The sequence below is a fragment of the Anopheles stephensi genome, unplaced genomic scaffold (assembly GCF_013141755.1).
Source record: "Anopheles stephensi strain Indian unplaced genomic scaffold, UCI_ANSTEP_V1.0 ucontig421, whole genome shotgun sequence".
Lineage (NCBI taxonomy): Eukaryota > Metazoa > Arthropoda > Insecta > Diptera > Culicidae > Anopheles > Anopheles stephensi.
This window is the reverse complement of record NW_023405371.1, coordinates 139,316-152,381: the sequence shown is the minus strand read 5'-3', so window position 1 is coordinate 152,381 and position 13,066 is coordinate 139,316. Positions and strand designations below refer to the sequence as shown.

The 13,066-nt window shown below is 42.9% G+C and overlaps 1 long non-coding RNA gene across 1 annotated transcript; it reads right to left on the bottom strand.

The window, feature by feature from the left end:
- Window positions 1-2,650: 2,650 nt before the first annotated feature.
- LOC118516956 lies at window positions 2,651-3,608 on the bottom strand. The gene is made up of 2 exons (XR_004908198.1): window positions 3,037-3,608; window positions 2,651-2,920 (listed from the first exon to the last, which is right to left on the bottom strand). It is a non-coding gene; the product is annotated as an uncharacterized LOC118516956 (long non-coding RNA).
- Window positions 3,609-13,066: the final 9,458 nt, after the last annotated feature.

Sequence of the window (13,066 nt, the reverse complement as noted above, 5' to 3'; positions counted from 1 at the left end):
CTGACGAACTTAGTGGACGAATTTTCGCGATACGTGAACGGTTTTGTGAAACTGAATGAACCAGTAGATTCGTGGGACACGCCGCTGTCGAACATGTTGCTCATGAAGTTGGATCGAGCAACAGTTTTAGCGTGGGAGAAACATTCGGTGCACTTCACTAGGGACAGATATAAGGACGTGCTCGATTTTGTACATGATAGGATACAAATTTTGAAATCGACCAACAACTTTGCTAATGACGCAAGTGATTGTTCGCGAAAGGTGGCCGGCTCCGCTCGTCCATCTACATCACGACGATCGATCGCAACCGCAACTCCTACGCGATCATCGCCACCCAGTGCAACGAGCCACAAGTGTCCTTTACAGTGCGTTGAGGGCCACCTTCTTCGCAACTGTCCGGTATTTTTTGGAAAGGACGTGCAACAACGTCGTGATATTGTGGCTTCGAAACATTTGTGTTGGAACTGTTTAAGTGATTCCCACCAAGTAAAGGCATGTAAGTCGGATTATACCTGCCGTACGTGTGGTCAGCGTCACCACACATTATTACACTCTCCTCTTCCTAACGCAACGGTCGCAATGACAGCGCAAACAGACAACCACATGGTGTTTTTGGAAACGACGCTGCTGTCCATCGTGGATGGTTACGGAAATCGGCATGAGGCAAGAGCTCTCCTCGATTCGGGCTCTATGTCGAATTTCATTTCCGAGGCACTGGCTCGGAAGCTCATTGGAACACCTCGGAAGAAGGTGAACGTTTCGGTATCAGGCATCGGGAACGCAGTGCAGCGAGTGAACGGTTCACTTATCGCATCCGTGGAATCAACGAACCGTACGCATGTCGCTCAGCTGGAGTTGCTCATTGTTGACGCTCCATTCTGGCATATTCCACCGGCACCCGTTGATGCGTCGGCGTGGAGAATCCCTGATGTGCCACTCGCGGATCCATCGTTCTACAAGCCTGGCCAGATCGACATTATCATCGAAGGAGACACGTATTGGGAGCTGCATTCCGGCAGGAAGCGGTCCCTCGGCAAAGGGAAACCGTGGCTAGTGGAAACCCCTTTCGGTTGGGTCGTCGCTGGGCATTCGTCGAAGACTTCCGCACAAGGATCATCGGCTTTTCACCTTTCTACCAGCGAATCATCCCCACTGGAATCGATCTTGGAACGGTTCTGGGAACTCGAGACAATCGGCGATGATCCAGCATTATCAACGGAGGAGGATGCTTGCGAGAAGCATTTCGTGCCCACTACAACCAGAGATGCATCTGGCAGGTATGTTGTTCGTTTACCTCAATCCACTAATCCTGGTATCGTTTTAGGAGCATCCAAGGCGATAGCTGATCGTCGGCTCCTAGCAGTAGAACGTCGTTTGAAATCCAACCCTAGAATGAAGATAGAATACATCAAATTCATGAAGGAGTATGAGCGACTAGGGCACATGAAACTACTCACCGAACCGATTGATGACACTTGTGAACACTACTATCTTCCTCATCACGCGGTAGTGAAGGAGACGAGCACAACCACGAAGGTCAGAGTTGTATTCGATGCTTCGTGTAAGACATCCTCGGGTTACTCATTGAATGACAAGCTGTTGGTTGGGCCTGTGATTCAAGACGACCTTTTCAACATCATCGTTCGGTTTCGTTCGCACGCAGTCGCCCTATCAGCGGATGTAGAGAAGATGTATCGCCAAGTGCTGCACGATGAATGCGACCAACGATACCTTCGCATTCGGTACCGAGAGAATCCGGAAGTACCGATTAAAACCTACCAGCTACAAACAGTTACCTACGGTGCCGCATCGGCGCCCTTTCTGGCAACTAGGACCTTGCAACAAATCGCTCATGATCATCAAACGCACTATCCAAGAGCGGTGAATGCAGTACTCCACGACTTCTATGTGGACGATCTACTAACAGGAACAGAAGACGTAGCGGATGCGACTGAGATACGGAAGCAGATATCGGGAATGCTTAATTCAGCTGGCTTCTCGTTGAAAAAGTGGGCATCCAACGTACCGGAAGCTCTAGAAGGTGTCCCATCGGATGATTTGGCAATGCTTCCTACTCACGAATGGCAAGATCAACAATTCGTATCAACGCTGGGCTTGGTTTGGGAACCCGCAGTTGATATACTTCGGTTTCGGATCGATCTGCCACCTACGGCGACGGTGTTAACAAAGAGGCTAACTTTATCATACATCGCAAGGGTTTTCGACCCACTCGGTTTACTTGGCCCAACCATCATTATTTCCAAACTCTTTATGCAACAATTGTGGGCCTTAAAATCAAACGGGAAGGCTTGGGATTGGGATACTGAGCTCCCATCACATCTACAAAAGGAATGGATGGTGTTTCATTCCAAGCTACACTTACTCCGTGAAGTGCGCATCCCTCGGTTCACATCACTTAGAGGAGCAACAAGTAAGCAGTTGCACATTTTCGCAGATGCTTCGCAACTAGCTTACGGTGCTTGTTGCTACATCAGAACAGAGGGCCCTTCAGGAATTTCGGTGCAACTTATGGCGGCAAAATCGAAAGTGGTGTCATTGGCGAACACCAATTCAATCGCAAGGTTGGAGCTTTGTGCTGCAAGATTGGCAACGCAACTGTTTCGGAAGGTCAGTCAGTCTATTCCCAGTATTTGCGAAGCCTTTTGCTGGACTGATTCAATGACCGTCTTACACTGGCTAAACTCACCACCAAGGCGTTGGAAGCCATTCGTTGCAAATAGAGTAGCACAAATTCAGGCAGAAACAAAAATAAAATGCTGGCGTCATGTTCCGGGTGTGGACAACCCAGCAGACGATGTGTCGCGCGGTCTGCTTCCTGATAAATTACTATCATGCCATCGGTGGTGGCACGGACCGTATTGGCTGAGCAGCAAAGAAGACGCATGGCCAAAAGGAGAACCTGAAACAGGAGGAATCGAATCAACGGGAGAAGAACGGGCGGTTCAAATGCAGGTTGCTTCCTTGTCAATGACCAATGAGTTTAGCAACAGCTTTTTTTCACGGTTCTCTACTTACCTGCGACTACGTCGAACTACGGCATATTGTTTGCGTTTCATTGCGTGCATGAAGTCGAGCAAATCATCAACGGGGTCAGCAAACAATACGCATCGCTCCATTCATTCACTCATCGTCACAGTACCACCTCTGACAAGCAACGAGTTACACCGAGCCGAGCTTCAGTTGTGTCTATTAGCGCAGCAGGATTCGTTCCCGGACGAGCGGATCGAGATTGCCAATGGAAGACAGATACCACGTAGCTCGCGACTAAAATGGTTATCCCCATTCATCGACCAGGCGGGATTAATGCGTGTTGGTGGCCGGCTACGCAATGCGCAACTCGAAGAATCGTCAAAACATCCAATATTGCTTTCTTCCAAGCATCAATTGGCAGTATTGTTGGCACAGGCATACCACCAGAATCACCTGCATGCCGGTCCGGAACTTTTGTTATCGATACTCCGTCAACGTTTTTGGATCATCGGTGGACGCAACTTGACGAAGTCTGTGTTTCATCGATGTCACAGATGCTTCAGAACCAAACCCTCATTAGTGAAACAATCAGTCGCAGATCTTCCACTTTCAAGGGTTTCACCAAAGAGGCCATTTTCAGTGAGCGGCATTGATTACTGCGGCCCGGTATTCTTAAAGTCGTCTGTTCGCAACCGAGGTGCTACGAAAGCGTACATCGCGATTTTTGTGTGCTTCGCAACCCGGGCGGTCCATATCGAACTCGTGAGCGATCTAACTACAGCTGCTTTCTTGGCAGCACTACGGCGTTTCGTGGCTCGCAGAGGTAGGATCGTGGAACTTCACTCGGATAACGCCACCACATTCAAGGGGGCTGCACACGAGCTACATCGCATCTATGAAATGCTTAAGTGCAGTGATCGCGAACGCAACGCAATTTTCAATTGGTGTGCCAACGATGAAATTCGGTGGAAATTCATTCCACCACGCGCCCCTCACTTTGGAGGGCTGTGGGAGGCAGCGGTACGATCAGCAAAGCAGCACATAATACGCACGTTAGGAAGCACGAGTCTCACTCAGGAAGGCATGATCACACTGTTGGCTCAGGTTGAACAGTGCTTGAATACGCGACCATTAGTTCCTTTGTCCAGCGATCCGTCAGACACAGAACCGCTAACTCCAGGGCATTTTTTAGTAGGTTCGAATATGCTATCAATACCACAAATTGATAGAAGCCAGGTCCCATCGAACAGGTTGAAGGAGTTCGAACTCGTTCAGAAGCATCTTCAATGCATATGGTCGCGATGGTATCCGGAGTACCTTCAACAACTTCAGGCTCGCGCAAAAAACGTGGCGAATCAACCGGTGCAACTAGAAATAGGGCAATTGGTAATCATCAAGGAAGACAACGTACCACCTACCTTGTGGCCAATGGGCAGAATCACTACGTTACATCCAGGAAAGGACGGTGTAGTTAGGGTTGTAACACTTCGCACAGCTGCAGGAAAGGAAATTGTCCGAGCTACAGCTAGAATTGCCATTCTCCCTAAACCCAACACTTCTTCCGATGATACATGTAAACAAATCATAGGAAGCTAACGTATGCGACGTATTAGTATGCGGATGGATTAGAATTACGTGAATTTAAAGAAGTTCCTTCTTTGGTGGCCGGAAATGTGAGAAATTGATTTCATGAAATTAGGTAGGATTAATTAAAATAAGTTTTCATGAAATATTTCGTTTAAATACAAACTGGACTAGAGGAATTAGGACGAAGTGATCTAGAGCGGTAAATGAATTTTGAAATGAACTTTGTAATGAAATGAACTTGACAACCGAATACACAGTAGCAAACGGAACGGCACAAAGTGTACATCTCTTTTCTTTCAAGGTAACTCCGTAAATTTCACGCCCAGTAAATTCAGTGAGTTTTACTCACAGTATTTGGAAGATATTTTGGTAGGAGGAAAAACGAAAAACGAATGCATGGGTAATTTGACGGAAGTGTTAAAGAGGCTCGAAAAACAAAAAGTCAAAATGAATGAAAAAACGCAGTTTTTTTTTCTAAACAAAAACAGAATAATTGGGCTACGTAAAAACAGAAAACGGAGTAACACCAAACGTAGAGAAAGTTGAGGCTATAGATAATGCCCGCCCAGCGCCCGGAAACGTAATGCAGTTACTAGCATATATGGGAATATTAATTTATTATGGTAGGTTCCTACCAGATTTAGCAAATATACTAAAACCTTTACACGAGTCGAGAGGGAAAAAAGTATAATTCACACATTCTAAAGAATTTCATGCGTCTTTCGAAAAGACAAAATCACTGCTGAAAGCCAATCACGTCGTAGAACCATACGATCCTAATTGGACGGTAGATGTTAGCCCTTATGGTCCTCACGAAAAAGGAAGACAACAAAAGCCGATTAATTTTGCGTCAGCGACGCAAACACACATACACACAAAAACTATGCACAAGTCCAGAAGGAAGCACTAACGGCAGTTTCTTCTTCTTCCCTGGCACTACAACCTCGAGAGGTCTCGGCCTGCCATTTCTGGCTTTCTGTGACTTAATTTTACCCGTTGTAAAGTAGTCAGCCCTACGTACGGGGAGGCGGTCTGGATGGGATTTGAACCCCGGCCCTGCCGTGTGAAGACCGGCGCCGCTGTCGCCTCGGCCACCGGACCGCCCCACGGTAGTTTACGGTGTACAAAAATTCCACAAATAAATGTACGGAGTAAAGTTTAAACTTGTACCGGACAATGCAGGAGTACAAGAAGTATTTAAGCCTTCAAGAGCAGCGTCATCAATTGCGGTTGCTAGATTAAGCCGTCGGGCATTGGTATTGGCTAATTACGAATTTGTGACTGAGCATAAACCCGGAAAATACAAGGTTCACACGCCAAGTAGTGTGTGTTTGCATTATCGATGTGTGTTCTGTCGTCTTAGTTCAAAAATTTAAATTCATGGAATATTTCGTAATCTAAACTAGTGTAGTATGTTCAAATGTATAGATATGTTTAATAGTAATAGTGCGTAGAAGAAGTTATGTAAATAGAAGTGTAAGAAGTATAAAAGTAAGGATAGCTAGTAAGGAACAAGGAATAAAGTTCAGATTGAGTTCGGCATCCTAACGGAAAGAGTACGCGTTAAAGAATATCACACTAGCAGTACTTCTCACACATAGACATTAAAATGGTACGGAAGTGTCAGAAGAACGATATGACATTGCAACAAGTTTATGAGAACGTAAAATACGGATGGTCACAGAATGTGTAGAGTCAATTACGCTCAAATATTACGCTTAGATTAAAAGTTATTTGGGAATCGAAAACGGAATGCTGCTTTTCCATGATAGAGTGATAGTACCATAGAAACTGAAAGAGAAAACCACGCCAGCTGACGGAGAGGATGAAAATGGCAGCAAGAAGCTAAGCATGGTGGAAGAATATGTATCAGGATTTCTATTACGTCATTATTTTTTCCAATTTGTCATTCCAGACAGATAATAATGAAAAAAACATTCTCAACAAAATGGCAAGAAAATTTAAGTCCATTTGAGCGAATACTCATAGATTTTTGTGACTTCGAGAATAGCTCACAAGTGATAGTTGTAGATAGTTTCACGAAATTCATACAACTCCTATGGGGTGCTCTGGTGGCCGAGGTGAAATCGGCGCCGGTCTTCATACGGCAGGACCGGGGTTCAAATCCCATCCAGACCGTCTCCCCGTACGCAGGGCTGACTCCTTTTCTACGAGTAAAATCAAGTCACAGAAAGCCAGAAATGGCAGGTCGAGACCTTTCGAGGTTGTAGTGTCACCGAAGAAGAAGAAGTAGGCTCCCATAGTTTTAAGTACCTTATGTTTGTATACATCTGCATATATCTTGATTACGAAATGTCAAGTGGAAATACATTCAAAACGTCCCCGCGGCTGGGCATTCAGAAACCGCCTGCCGACAGGACAAGATCGTTGTTTGTGTCGGACTTCTGCCTTTGGTCTTTTAGTACTTCCGAAATAAAGTAAAGTTAAATTTAACGTTGTTTGCAAAAGTTCAAATCGTTTCAAGTATCAGGGCAGAGCGTGATATCCAAGAGCAAGATACATTTTTCACATGTTTGGGAATGCCAGGAGAAATAGTGTTAGACGATGGGCCTCTATTCAACTCAGGGAAGTGAAAATCATTTTAATATTCATAAGGTTTTAAAGTCAGCAAATCACCACCTTATCACCCACAATCTAATGGTTATGCTGACAGACCGGTGAGAATGGTGAAAGATTCAATTATTAGGTACGTGATTCAAAATACTGAATTTCAAAGGAATTTAAATCAGTTTTTGATATCAGACTTCCATCAGAGTCTGAGATCATCAGAGTGTCAGACTTGATGTTTTACAAAGGTAAAGCTGAGGTTATGATGTCGAATTTCAAAGGATCAACTAAGTTTTTTCTGCAAAATTTAGCTTCAAATGTTAGCAAGTCGTTTCTATCATTTGATCAAGCGATACATCGATTTCAAGCATCGTTTTGTTACTCTCATGACACTATGACCAAAACATTTTATGCAACAAAATAAAGCTATTTATCACACATACAACCGACCTAATTTTTTTTCAGTCCTGGACATTCGCTCTTTCGTATTTTCAACCTTCACAACGTCTAGCTTTGTAATAAAAAAGTTGAATTGATTTGAGTCTAAATTTTTGTTAACTCCATAGAAGTTTTTTTTGCTCAATGTTTTGTGAATTTTTGACAAAAAAAAATACAATGGACATCAAAACTCAATCAATATATGTGGAGGATGCTTTTGCCAAAGTTTTGTTAGATAATTATAATAACAATAATAATAATAATAATTCTTTAGAAAGTTGAAATTTGAATGTGTGTATACCTCAAATATGTAAACCTTGAGTACCACGTGAGCTGTCAGATGGAAAACGTCAAGAGAATAAAGCGCCATTGTCGATTGAAAAGCCGAACTAGAAACATCTTCCGATTCTTCCGCCTTCCGTAACCGAAAAATAAGTAGTCTACAACTCAGAAGTGGGATACGAAGCCAAAAGTGTATAAAGATGCTGACTAAAGAACAGCTTTTATGTGCCTTGGAAGTTGCAAACATCGAATTTCCCGCAACGGCAACCATAGCACAGCTGCGCAAGTTGTACGATCAACATGTGTGTGTGACGGAACCAATGCAGCGTTCTCAGGATTCGTGTAGCGCTATAGCTTCGAATAGTGAAAATAACGAGGAAGCAGCCGCTGCGTTGATTAAAATTACAAGTGTTTCTTCTATAAATGGTAACCATTGCGACACCGATTTTCAACGATGGGAAGCAGAAAAGAAACCTTCTCCGAAACCGCGTGGTGATGACGACACAATTGCGAGCAACGGAGAGCATGAGACAGCAGCCGCCATTTTGATGCAAGACAAAGGGGTTCCTTTCAAAGATGGCCCCCAGTGTGACGCCGAGTTTCATCGATGGCAATTGTATGCGTTACAAGAAAAGATAAAGGATATGGAACAGCGGCAGGCGAATACGAGTGGCAGACTGGTTCATCCTGAAGAACTTAAACATCTAATACCAGAGTTTTCCGATGGGCTTGGTATCAACCAGTGGATTAGCACAATTCGTTACAACAGCGAATTATACGAATGGCAAGATCGTACGATGCTATTGTATGCAAGTAGCCGATTGACAGGAGCGGCCAGTGAATGGTATAATGGGTTCCGCAACACGCTGAAAACATTCGATGATTTTGCAAATGGAATCAAAAAAGCGTTTCCTGATCGTTGCAATGAGGCGGTGATTCATAGCCAATTAGCTTCAGTCAACAAGAAATCTACCGAATCGTACACAAGTTATGTCTTCAGGGTGAATGCATTGGGAAAGTCCGGCAACGTGAGTGAGGAGGCTATAATTACTTACGCCATAAGAGGACTATCACATGATCCTCTCTACGAAAGCCTTGTGGCGAAGGACTATCGTGACATCTACGAATTGATCGACAACATTAAACGGTGTGAAACACATTTGCTGATGCGCAAAAATCTAGAACGACGCAGCGTGCCTTTACAAAGAACCCATACTCCGAGATTCAGTCTAAATAGACAAACAGTAACGGAACCGCCACGATGTTACAACTGCTCAGATTTTGGACATCATTCATCACAATGTACTAAGCCGCGCCGAGCTCCGGGTTCCTGTTTTAAATGCGGCAGTACATCTCATACCATCCGTGCATGTCCCGAAGCAGTGCGGCGTCAACCCATGGTAGCTGCAGTTGCCGACAACGAAGACGAGACATCTGACGCTATCCTTCAGCTTGATGCTCACCAAGAGGTAAGTGTGGCTTTTGAGAGAAACAATGTTTGGGGTTCATGGTTCACAACGACAAGTCTTTTTGATACCGGAAGTTCTAAAAGTTTTGTCAACGAAAATATCATTCCAGCAACAAAATTAAGTTCTCTCCAAACAAGCGGATTCCGAGGCATAGGCAACATAAATCTTCAAAAACTTGGGACAATAAGATTACGAGTACAATTCCGCGACAAAATTGTTATCCATAACTTCATTATATTACCGAAAAATTACATGTCCTTTACGATGATCGTTGGAAGAGATTTATTATCTGAATTTAAAATTGTCCTCGCAAAATTGTGTAAAAAATATAGCGCATCTGAACTTATGAACTTAAACAGAAATAAACTTATTGATTCTGCAAAACCGGTAGTTGTGAACAGGCTTCAACCATTGGGTCTTATAAGGAGTTAGATCAAAAATCCCTTATTGCAATTTAATCCAAATTCCGTTTTGTCCGATCCAAAAACTGAAAAAAATTCGATATCAGATCAATCAGAACAGAAGAACAAATTACTGAAACATTTTCTGAAATGTGTTCCATAGAAATCAGCGATGAATCCAATACAATTAATGTTGGGAACCAATTATCTCAAGAACAAAACGATGCTCTGAATGCAACAGTGGCTGCTAATTACAAAAATTGGCCTAAGAAACAAATCACTACGTCTGTTAATAAAATGCGAATCAGTCTAACGCATAACACTCCTATTTTCACAAAACCTAGGCGCCTTTCATTTGCCGAAAGGAACAAAATAAAAGAAATAGTGAGAGATCTATTAGAGCGAAATATTATAAGACCCAGCAATTCACCATACGCTTCCGCGCTTGTATAAGTTAGAAAGATGAATGGTGAAATTCGTAAATGCGTTGACTACCGACCACTTAATAAAGTTACCATCCGTAACAATTACCCCCTCCCATTAATAGAGACGTGCCTGGAGCATTTGGGAAACAAAAAATATTTTACTTTACTAGACCTAAAGAGTAAGTCCATCAAGTTCAAATGCACGAAGATTCGATCAAATATACGGCTTTCGTTACTCCGGACGGCCAGTACGAATATACGCATATGCCTTTTGGGCTTAAAAACGCGCCAGCTGAATTTCAGCGTTTTATAAACACAATTTTAAGGAAATTCATTGAGTCTGAAAATTAGTGGTCTATATTGACGACATTCTTATTGCTTCTGTAAATTTTGACGAACATCTTCAGTTAGTGGGAGAAGTTTTACGCACTTTACGCGAAAACGGATTAGAATTACGACTTGATAAATGTAAATTTGCTTATAGTGAGTTAGATTTTTTGGGGTATAAAGCCTGTTCATCAGGCATATGTCCTAATGATTATCATGTTAAAGCCATACAAAAATACCCAGTGCCTCAAAACGTAAAACAACTTCAACAATGTCTAGGTCTGTTTTCGTTTTTTCGTAGATTTGTTCCCCTTTTTTCTAGCATTGCAAAGCCATTGACCTGTCTTTCTAAAAATAATGCTTCCTTCATTTTTGATGATGAATGCAAAAAAGCGTTCAAAACACTGAGAGAAAAGTTGGTAGAATCTCCGGTCCTTTCTATATATGACCCAAAACGTGAAACGGAGCTTCATTGCGATGCAAGTTCTCTTGCTTTCGGATCCGTACTTTTGCAAAAACAGGATGACGGTAGATTTCATCCTATTTCATACTTCTCCAAAACCACCTCTGCTGATGAGGCTAAGTTACATAGTTACGAACTCGAAACGTTAGCCGTCATTTACGCTCTGAAGCGTTTCCATGCTTATGTACACGGTATTACAATAAAGATCGTAACAGATTGAGTGTAATTATTTATCACACATACAACCGACCTAATTTTTTTTCAGTCCTGGACATTCGCTCTTTCGTATTTTCAACCTTCACAACGTCTAGCTTTGTAATAAAAAAGTTGAATTGATTTGAGTCTAAATTTTTGTTAACTCCATAGAAGTTTTTTTTGCTCAATGTTTTGTGAATTTTTGACAAAAAAAAATACAATGGACATCAAAACTCAATCAATATATGTGGAGGATGCTTTTGCCAAAGTTTTGTTAGATAATTATAATAACAATAATAATAATAATAATTCTTTAGAAAGTTGAAATTTGAATGTGTGTATACCTCAAATATGTAAACCTTGAGTACCACATGAGCTGTCAGATGGAAAACGTCAAGAGAATAAAGCGCCATTGTCGATTGAAAAGCCGAACTAGAAACATCTTCCGATTCTTCCGCCTTCCGTAACCGAAAAATAAGTAGTCTACAACTCAGAAGTGGGATACGAAGCCAAAAGTGTATAAAGATGCTGACTAAAAAACAGCTTTTATGTGCCTTGGAAGTTGCAAACATCGAATTTCCCGCAACGGTAACCATAGCACAGCTGCGCAAGTTGTACGATCAACATGTGTGTGTGACGGAACCAATGCAGCGTTCTCAGGATTCGTGTAGCGCTATAGCTTCGAATAGTGAAAATAACGAGGAAGCAGCCGCTGCGTTGATTAAAATTACAAGTGTTTCTTCTATAAATGGTAACCATTGCGACACCGATTTTCAACGATGGGAAGCAGAAAAGAAACCTTCTCCGAAACCGCGTGGTGATGACGACACAATTGCGAGCAACGGAGAGCATGAGACAGCAGCCGCCATTTTGATGCAAGACAAAGGGGTTCCTTTCAAAGATGGCCCCCAGTGTGACGCCGAGTTTCATCGATGGCAATTGTATGCGTTACAAGAAAAGATAAAGGATATGGAACAGCGGCAGGCGAATACGAGTGGCAGACTGGTTCATCCTGAAGAACTTAAACATCTAATACCAGAGTTTTCCGATGGGCTTGGTATCAACCAGTGGATTAGCACAATTCGTTACAACAGCGAATTATACGAATGGCAAGATCGTACGATGCTATTGTATGCAAGTAGCCGATTGACAGGAGCGGCCAGTGAATGGTATAATGGGTTCCGCAACACGCTGAAAACATTCGATGATTTTGCAAATGGAATCAAAAAAGCGTTTCCTGATCGTTGCAATGAGGCGGTGATTCATAGCCAATTAGCTTCAGTCAACAAGAAATCTACCGAATCGTACACAAGTTATGTCTTCAGGGTGAATGCATTGGGAAAGTCCGGCAACGTGAGTGAGGAGGCTATAATTACTTACGCCATAAGAGGACTATCACATGATCCTCTCTACGAAAGCCTTGTGGCGAAGGACTATCGTGACATCTACGAATTGATCGACAAAATTAAACGGTGTGAAACACATTTGCTGATGCGCAAAAATCTAGAACGACGCAGCGTGCCTTTACAAAGAACCCATACTCCGAGATTCAGTCTAAATAGACAAACAGTAACGGAACCGCCACGATGTTACAACTGCTCAGATTTTGGACATCATTCATCACAATGTACTAAGCCGCGCCGAGCTCCGGGTTCCTGTTTTAAATGCGGCAGTACATCTCATACCATCCGTGCATGTCCCGAAGCAGTGCGGCGTCAACCCATGGTAGCTGCAGTTGCCGACAACGAAGACGAGACATCTGACGCTATCCTTCAGCTTGATGCTCACCAAGAGGTAAGTGTGGCTTTTGAGAGAAACAATGTTTGGGGTTCATGGTTCACAACGACAAGTCTTTTTGATACCGGAAGTTCTAAAAGTTTTGTCAACGAAAATATCATTCCAGCAACAAAATTAAGTTCT